This window comes from Marmota monax, unplaced genomic scaffold, assembly GCF_021218885.2.
Source record: "Marmota monax isolate L192 unplaced genomic scaffold, Marmota_monax_Labrador192_F-V1.1 WCK01_AAM20220418_F8-fsc00014, whole genome shotgun sequence".
Lineage (NCBI taxonomy): Eukaryota > Metazoa > Chordata > Mammalia > Rodentia > Sciuridae > Marmota > Marmota monax.
In genome coordinates, this window is record NW_026695222.1 from 13,384,646 (window position 1) to 13,394,594 (window position 9,949).

A 9,949-nucleotide genomic window follows, 5' to 3' on the forward strand; every position below is an offset into this window, starting at 1 on the left:
ACAGTTATCTTTCTAAAAGGAAGTTGTCCTCAGAACCCCGAAACATTTCAGCTGCCAACTGGTTCTTAGCTAGAAAAAAGTAGCTCTGGGGATGTGACATGAATCCTGGATTTCAGCCACCCTGCAGATGCCGCTCTGGGGAGGGTGTCTGGGAAGCTGACTTATTTTTGTCTCCAATCTGACAACCTCCCCAAGACCTGTGTTCCATTCCCTTGGCCTGAACATCCTGGGGTGCTCATGGGATCACTCATTCAGGGCCACTTTTAGTCCTGGATGGGGTGCAGAAGGTTGGGAGTAGAGAAGGAGGCAGCTCCACGGAGTGGAGACAGAGCCTCTAGGCAGAGACTGGCTCCCCTTCCCACTCACCCATGCCCACTAAGGCACGTTTGCTGGGAGGATATCTGAAGCTCAGCTGCAGGGCGGGGCCGCAGTGGGTGTTAGAATCAGACTATGCAAATTAGAGGGGGTGCTTAGCCCTTGCCGGCTCAGCCTCCCTGGGGATTATAGTGGGGAAACTAAGGCTCAGAGTGGCAGCTACTCTCCCAGGTCTGGCTGGACCATCAGATGGTGATGGGTAATGATGGATTTACTGAGGATGTAGGGAGGGGGCCACATTCAGGGTGTAGGGTGACCCCACAGGCAGCAAGGGCAGGACTGCACCCACAAGCACACATCATAGCTGTGATACAAGGCCCCCACCCTCCTGGCATCACAGGCGGCTGCATCCCTCATGCAGACATTTAAGAATGCATTTCCTTCTTCCTCCTGTTTCCCTGAGAAGCCTCAGGAACCCAGCCGCAAGAATGATAGGGGGTTCCATCCTGACCCAGATCCGTTCTGGTGATTCTCCTTGTCCTCTATCCAGAACTGTTTTTGGAGATCCAACTCTATGACCAGTTACGCACAGCATTGAGGCTGGGGACCAAGACCCACTACCTGTCTCTCCAGGGCTGATTGTGCCAAGAGTTTCCACCCACAGGGTCTCCCTTACACCGTCCTCTGCTCACAACATCCTTACAAGAGCCATTCTCCGCCTACCCTACAGACGAGGCAACTAAGGCTCGGCGAGGCAACGTGAGGGTCTCCTTGGCAATTATTTTACTCCCAGGGTGCTAGAATGGCCCATTTCCAGCATTCTAGAAGGAGAAGTTAAAATAATACCCTACCTGGCAGCTGGGAGTCCTTTACAGCTCAGAAGACTCCAGGAGCCAGGGAACAGGAATGAACTGGCAATGCCAGGCAGGGCTTGAGGTTCATGGGGAAGCCACAGCCATATTTTCAGGGCTTGTACTCCACCCTCTCATCAGACCAATCCCACAAAACCTCTCTTCAGGGCCTCTGTCTGCAAGGTCAAGGTCATGGTCAAAGGGCTTGAGGAGAAGACTGTGAGCACCTCTCACTTCTCCCCGTTAGCTCAGCCCCTGAAATACATCCCTCCCTGGAGTTCAGGATCCCATCTTTCCCTTCCTGAGGTCCCCTTTCTGCTGACCTGTTTCCTTGTTTCACTGCAATAGAGGAGTCAGAGGGGAGGGCCTCATTTCCTTGGAGCTGTTGTTTTGTGTCCCTTTCTGTGACATAATCTACCTCAGATGGTTGGTCTCTCTTCCCCATCAGAACTGTGTCCCCTGGGTCCTCTGTACCCCATTCTCTAACCTTCACCCTGTCCTGGATGTGCAGTCCTTCCCAGGACCCCTCCAGAGTCCTTGAAATGAGAGAAGTTTCCAGAAACACAGCTCAAGGGGGCTTTGGGGTCCCCTAAATCAACCACCCTCTAATCCCATTATACAGGAGAAGTTGAGCCCCAGAAAGGGCCAGGCACTTGCTCAAGATCGCACAGGAAGTCAGTGCAGTGGGAGTTAGTTGGGTCCACCTTAATTTTGCCAGGAACAGAGGAGAGCAGAACACTGGGTACCAAAGTACTGGGCAGTCGCCAACCCCAGGAAACCCTGTTCCTGAGGCAGACCTCTGTTTCTCTCTTTTCTTGACCTCCCACTTTAAACTGACCCCACAAGCTGATGACTGCTCCCCAAACCTCTCCAGGTACCAGACACCCCAAGTCGCACCTCCATGCACTGATGTGCCTTGTAATGGTCACCCCAGCTGAACAACACAGGCCACCACCCTCCCCCACAGGGGGCTCCCCAACAAGGGAGTACTCTTTGGTCCCCTCTTCTCATCTGCCCCATTCCTATGTCTCCCCGCAGTCCGTCTTCCCCTCAGCCAGCTCTCTGCAGTCTGTATCTCCTGGAGGTGTGTCACCCACAAGGGCGGGGACAGCAGAGGGCTGGGAGGCCAAGGCCCCAGGAGTGTCCAGGTCTCTAGATCAGGACCAAGTAGGGTCTGCAAATGTTCAGGGAAAGTCTTGCCTGGCAGTTGCAAAGCCCCCAGGAGACTGAAATTCTGCAGGTGCTAAACCATAGGGACCTCCCCAGACTCCCCGCCCCCTGCTGCAAATGGGATAGTGTGTGTGCCCTGCTGGAAGGCATGAAAGTTCCAGGTTTTGAAAGACCTCATGCTGGTCAAACTGAACACTGTACCAAGCCCCTGGGGCTACCAGTTTGAGAGCTCTGATTCAAAGTGTTGGTGGGGGTGCGGGGCTTGGGGACTTAGCTTAGTGGCAGAGCGCTTGCCCTGCACTCCCAAGGCCCTGAGTTCTGTCCTTGACCCCAGGGGTGGAGGAAGAAAATGCAACAAATTCTGAGAAGGTTCCAGGGAGCCCTGCAGAGTCTGGAAGCCCCTCTGGTGAAATCAGGGTGCCTTGGCTCCTTCTGAGGCTTCTCTAGTCTAACCCTAAACCCCTTTCAAAGCACACCCAACTGCTCTCTCAGCTGTAAGGGAAGGGAAGTAGGGGAAGGATCATCTGAAAGGGTGACAGGTTTCTCCAGGGCCTTAGGGGGCTGCTTAGGGACTGGAGTTTTCTGCAGTGGTGGGGACTCCTGGTTAGGAGAGACCTGCATGGGGTGGGCAGATTCCAGACACAGTTAGGTTCAAAGTCAGGACCCACTGCCCCCTTGGCACCTGCCTCCTTCCCAGTCTGCGGGCAGGGCTTGTGGGGAGAGGGATCTGTTAATGTCTGTCCTGAAGTGCTTTGTGATATCTCAATGGAAGGGACCAAGTCAGTGCCAAGACACACGGGCAGCTATGGGCAGCAGCCTGGGTCCCTCTTCCCAGCCAGAGAGGTTTCTGAGACTCTGGGCTGGGGACAGGGGTGGGGTAGTGACTGTAGCGTGCCATTCTGGTTGGGGGTGGGGGGTGGGACATTCCTGAGTTTTGGTTGCTACAGGCAGAGGCAAGGGGAGGAGGAGGGCTGGAGCAAGGCATTGTGGGAGTGGGAGAGGAAGGCTCAGTCCAGCTTGGCCTAGTTCCTGGGGGCAGAAAAAGCCCCAAGGGATGAAAGGGGGGCTTCTTTTATCTCACCTTCTAGAGGCAAGGAGGGGGCGCCCCTCTTCAGCAACCCTGGCCTGTATTCTATGCACACTTTCTGTTAGGGTCCCCCAGGCCAGGGGTGGGGGCCCAGAGGCACTGCAATAATCTCAGCGTGGAGGGTACCCAGGGACAAAGAGAACAGCACCAGGTGGGCAAAGGATATCCCTCCGTTTCCCCAGCACCCCAATCCCAGAAGCTAACCCAGCCTAATGGAACCTTCTTCTTGCCTCTCTCCACTGGGCTACACCACCCAGCTCCACGGGGCCTCATATGAACCCCCATGGCTTTCCAAACCAGTCATCAAATAGTGAAGGGCCCTGAAGCATTCCCAGGCTTCCCCAGGGTCCCACAGTTCAGGGGATTCATTTCTTGATGAAGGATTCATTTTGCCACCTTAAATTAACTCAAGCTGAGCTTCTGGCTGTGGGTAAATGCTCCCAAGGCCTCAAGTTAGCTTCCAGGGCTTGAGGGTAGCGGAATTTCTGTATCCTATTGGATCGCTTAGTACGAAATTCTCAAAAGCACTCATGGATGCCCTTTCCGGTCTCCATAGACCCTCAGGCAGGATCCGGGACCCCAAGTTGAGAATCAGTGGCTTAATTATCCAGCATCCTACTTTCTTTACAGAAGGGGCAGTTCCAGAGATAGGAGGTGATCTTCCCAGGGTCACACAGCAAATTGGTGGCAGGGTGGGCCCAGACCCAGGTCATGTGGGAAGGGATCCCACCAGAATACCCCCAGCTCCGATCCCTGCTACCTTTTCTCCAGGAACCACTAGCCATGCCTGAGGGACTGATTTCCCTCTGTCAATCAGCACAATCCTGGTGACTCTCTCCTCTGTGTTCTTCCTTCCCTCCCTCGGCAGCCCCCACCCTGCCCACTGTTTCCTATTCCTGGCCGCCTCTGCCCACCCCGTAGTTACTACATCTGTGCCATTCCCAATCCTCCCACTCCCACTCGCCCTTCTGAGCTTCCCCCAGGAGGGGGAGGGGAGCCCAAGCTGGGGCTTCTGTACTGAGACTCTTTTGTACACCACAAACTTTTTGTATATTTTTAATTTTGCTGCAACATGAGATATTAAAAGTCATTTCCGTACGTGCTGGTTCGTGTTCTATTGTTTTGGCAATTCTGGGCCACAGAAAGGAGATAAGGAAAAGGGGTTAAGAAAGAAGGCTACCTTGGGCCACAATCCCTGTGGCTCCTTTTTAGAAGACAGGCACTTGCCTGGGAGAGGGCAGAACATTACACAGACAGACTTTCCTATTGATTGAATAGAACCTTCCTTAATCAACCAGAATCTCTGGGCCAGACTTCCTAGGGATTATCTCCAAACTCATTTTATAGATAAGGGGAGGGATGGGGGCTGGGATTCTACTTGTTAAAGGTCACAGAATGTTTCCATGACAAAATCAGGACCCAGGCTGAAGTTCCCAACGCCACGAATATGTGTTCATACTTCCTATGTGCTAGGCAAAATTCTAGGCAGAGTGAACAAGAAAGATAAAGCAGGCATGGTCCCTGCCTTAGAGGAGCTTATCTTCTATGGGACTTTGCCTCTAAGAAGTTCCCTACTTCCAGAGTTTCCATTCTAATCCCATTCTCCAACTTCAAAGAGCATCAGAAGCACTTGGGGAAATGGGGGCTTATTTCAAATGCAGATTTCCATCTCTTTAACCAGGGGAAGGACACACAGATCAGGGACTCTATTTCAAAAGGTCTTCTGGAGGTTCTGCAAGGAGGTCTGAAGAAGTCTCTGGAACCAGTCCTTTAACCCTCCCACAAATCAGATCCTGCAGTTTCTTGCTTTAGAACCACCGATGGCTCCCAGTGCCTTCAGGATAAAGGTCAGCATTTTTGCCTAACGCTGACCTTCACAGACTGGGCTTCAAATACCTCTTGGGCCTCATCTCCTACATAACCAAGCCTGGCCCACAGGCCTTCCAAGCCACCCTCCTTCCTGCTTCCATGAGACCCCCGTTTGCCACCTGACAGTCGTCCTTCACACAGGTAGAACCTCAGTTTCCTAGGAGGGTCCCCCTTCCAAGTACCCAAAGCCTGTTTACTTTAACCCCCTACATGACCCCAGAGGGCCAATCATGGTTGGCTTAAGACAGTGGTTCTCAAAGTGTAAAGGAGTAGCACCAGGGAACTTGTTAGAAATGCAGATTCTCGGGCTTACTCCAGAGCTATTGAATCAGCCAGTGTGTGGGTGGGGAGCAGCTGTCTGTCAAACAAACAGATCGATAAACCTCAGATAATCTTGATGCCTATTCAAGTGTGTGAATCATTAATTTAAATAGGGATTGGAGGAGACAGGGACATGTGACCTGATGCTGGTGAAGCAGAGACTGCCCAGGGTCTCCTGTAGCCATGTTTCCCTTTTTCTATAAAAGAACTAAAAGTTGCTAGGCACATGGCCACCTAGAAGAAAAGACTACATTTCCCAATGTTCTTTGCAGCAAGGATACCCCTGGAACTGAGTTCTGGCTAATGAGATGGAAGCAGTAAAATTTCGTGCTACTGTCCAGTTACTCTACTGGCTGAGTACAGCTTTGTGGAAAGCCCTCTTGCAGGTGGCATAAAAACACAGGATGGGTGCCCAGCGTGGTGGTGCACACCTGTAATTCCAGTGGCTCCGGAGGCTGAGGCAGGAGGATCACAAGTTCATAAACCAGCCTCAGCAATTTAGTGAGGCCCTAAGCAACTCAGCAAGACCCTGTCTCTCAATAAAATTTCAAAAAGGGCGGGGGCGTGGTTAGGTGCCCCTGAGTTCAATCCCCAGTATAAGAAAACAAACAAACAAACAAACAAAAAACACCCCACAGGATGGTAAAGCAGCACTGAAGGAAGCACTGGGGTCCAGACACATGGAGTTGCCATGCCTGTGCTGGCCTACAAGTGCCTTGGAGAACAGATAAACTTCTATCATGTTTAGGCCACTGTTATTTGGGTCTTTGTTACTGTCAAAATATATCCTGGCTAATGCATCTGGACTGTTGGTTTCTAAGAGAAATCTTTCAAAGTGTCTCTGGGAAAGGTTTTCTTCCATGATAAAAAACACACAAGAAGAGTCTCTGTGAAACCCTCTGTATTGCCCCAGTGGCTGCACGTCTGTGTTACTCCCAAGGAGGCCGCCGCCATCTTGCCAGCTGTACTCATTGGCTAGGTCTGCCATGACAAAATTCTCAGACAAGTGGACTCAAACAAGAAACCTATTTTCTTGCAGTTCTTGGAGTTAGAAGTCTAAGCCTCTCTCCTTGGCTTAGAGCCAACTGCCTCCTCTTCTCCCTGTGTCCTCCCACGGTCTTTCCCCTGTTCACAAGTGCCCCTGGCATCTCTTTGTACATCCAAATTTCCTTTGATAAGGACACTCTTAAAAGGATGGCATTCAGACCTACCCTAACAGTTTCATTTTGACTCAGTTATCTCTTTGAAGGCCTATCTCCAGGTACTGGTCCATCTTAAGGTACCGGGGGTTAGTGCTTCGACATGCAGGTCGGGTAGGCCACGCACGAATTACCATAACCCCGGCAAAGTAGAACCTATAAGGAACTTTGATGCCATTATTGAGCAGCTGAATTAAAAAGCCCCGAAAGCATTCATTATCCGACGCCTTGCCTTGAGAGAGAATAAATTTGTCTTCTTGCCTGAGCCACCTTTGGTTGGATTGTCTGTTCCTTGAAGCCAGAATCATCACAACTCAGGCACCATGTGCGTGCTCAAGCTGTTCCCTCTGCCTGGAGTGTAACCTTCCTGCCATTCACCCTTCAGAGCTTGGCTGGGATGCCAGGATCTTGGAGAATGGCTCCTGATTCTGCCTTCCCTGAACATGTCGCTGGCCTTAGATGAGAGTCCTGTGCTTAGGTGTCTCTCTCTCTAACCAGGTCACGGTTGGCATAGGCACCATACACCTGCTGCCACGTCCCCCCTCCTGCCCATGGCAGGCATTGATAATCAATCCCTTTTTCCTGCTGGGAGCAGATCTTGTAATCCTCTACACAGTCTCTCCAGGCAGCCTCTGCCAATCATCTGGAGATGAATCCTATCTGCCACTGTTAAGTCTTTGAAAGCGGGACTTTGTTTGGCTCATCTCGTTTTTTATTCACAAGCTAATTTTAATAATATATGTTTTCATTGTGTGCTTCTGTTCCCATTTTATTCCTGTAGCTGTCTTCAGAGGCAGGCATCATTACCCTGTTTTTGACATAGGAGGATTCCGAGGCTCTTAGAGATGAAGTCACTTGTTCAAGGTCATTTACATTCAAACCCAGGTCCACCTGTCTCCAACCACTTCCACTGACATTTACTAAGCACTTCATCTGTTTGCAGCACCAGGCTTGGTACTACAGGGAATACAGAGATAATTTTCTATTTCTAGTGGTAATTCAAAACACTGGTTTTTAAAAATTTTATCTATTTTATGTGGTACTGGGATTAAACAAAGGGGTGCTCTACCACTGAACTACCTCCCTAATCCTTTTTATTTGTTATTTGAGACAAGGTCTTGCTAAGTTGCTTAGGCTGCCCTTGAACTACCATCCTCCTGTCTCAGTCTCCCATGTCACTAGGATGACAGGCCTGTGTCACTGTGCCAGGCCAAACACTTTTTATCCTAGTTGAGATTCCCAACAGTTCGGGGATGTTTGGAGTTAGTCCAGGAATAATATAAGGTTCCATTTTATAGACAGGGAAACTGAGGCCCAGAGAGCAAAGGGCTTACAAAAGCCAGTCACAGAGGGCTGGGGCTCAGTGGCAGAGTGCTTACCTAGCATGTGTGAGGCACTGGGTTCAATCCTCAGCACCACATAGAAATAAACAAAGAAAATAAAAGCCAGTCTTGGAAGTACCAAGACAAGAGATCAACTTTCATGACGGCTGCCACTCTGAAGGTGGTAATTCTGGACTGGTTCAAGGGGTTAAGCGGCAATTTTGATGTCCAGAGCAGGATCAGGGATTGGCTAGCACATCCTGGCCTCTTCCTGTTGGTCTAACAGGCGGAGTGGAGATCTCATTTCCTGTTGCTGGGAGGTGACTGGCAGGATGTAGGGGAGCCAGAGGGAGAGCCATGAGGGCTGGCACTAAGCAGCCTGGGCCACTTCTTTTCCAATAGAAGGAGGGTCTTGATCCTCCCTCCAACCAACACTGACATGGCGGCACCCATGCTTCCCAAAAACCTTCCGGGGCTGGGGGTGTGGCTCAGTGGTAGTGAATTTGCCCAGCATGTGAGAGACCCTGGGTTCCATCTCCAATGCTGAACAAACAAACAAAAAACCCTTCCAAAATAGTCCGATGCACTGACACCTGCATCTTACAATTTCCAATCACTTTCTCATCCGGGCCTTGTGTCTTCCTTGCCACACCTGTGACTAAGCAGGACAGGGCCTCCGGGGTTATGGTTCCACCGGAGAGATAAGGAAGCTGAGGAGCAAACTGTCCGGGGAAATGCAGCAAAGCAGTTCCGGACCTTGGGCCTCAAGAACTTTAGTGTCATGACCAGATGAGGACGGGCCACTCAGAACCTTTCCAAGTGTCCTGGGGGTGGCATGAAGAGGGCATAAGTTCTACAGGCAAGAGACACTAAACTTTAAGTCCAAACCAGACAGCAGACCCAGGTCCTCTTATTGTCTAGGTGACCTTCTTGAGCCAGGCTCCGCATTTGAGCGTCAGTTTTTAAACTTGGTGTAATCTGAATGATGATAACCCAACATGCTAAGGAATGCGTGAGGTGAAATACAGAAACTGCTCAGCATGGGGATCTTGCTTCCCTAAGGTTCTCCTAAGAGACAATCAAACAGTCCACCAGCCACAGATAAGCAAATGGTTAATTATTTCAGCAGTGCTGGGAACTGAACCCAGGGTCTCATGCATGCTCGGCAAGGGCTCTGCCACTAAGTTACACCCTCACAGCACCAATGGTTCATATTTATTGAACACTTAACATGTGTTATTATCTTCTAAGTGCATTTAATCCTTACCAGGTCACTATGAGGTCAAACTAGTGTTATATCCATTGTATAGATGGGAACACTGAGGCAGAAGTAGAAATTGCCCAAGGCCATAACCCTAGTGGCAAAGCCAGCGTTCAAACTCAGCCGTCTCCAAAGATTAATTTGTTTATATTCTTCTCCTTCTTTTTCCAGTACTGGGGATTGAACCCATGCATTCTTGGCAAGTGCCTTACCACAGAGCCACATCTCCAACCCAATTTATTTTATACCTTAACTTGCTCGGACACAACACTCTCACTCTTTTCCCACCCAGGGAAGGGGCAAGGCTTACTCCCAATTTCTGAAGGGAGAAGGCAACAGTCAGTGAAGGGGGAGCTGGCTTGGCTTGAGAAGGTCACACACAGGTGCAGAAGCAGGACTGGAACCTAGAATTTTCCAGACTTGGACTTCAAATCTGGGGGACTCTCCTCCAGGCTCACCCAACTGCGGAGCCCCTCAACAGCGTGCCTTCTGGCTGGAGACCTGGGGCCTTCTGCCTGGGCTTCACCCCTCAGGGGTAGAGTCCCAGGGCTGTG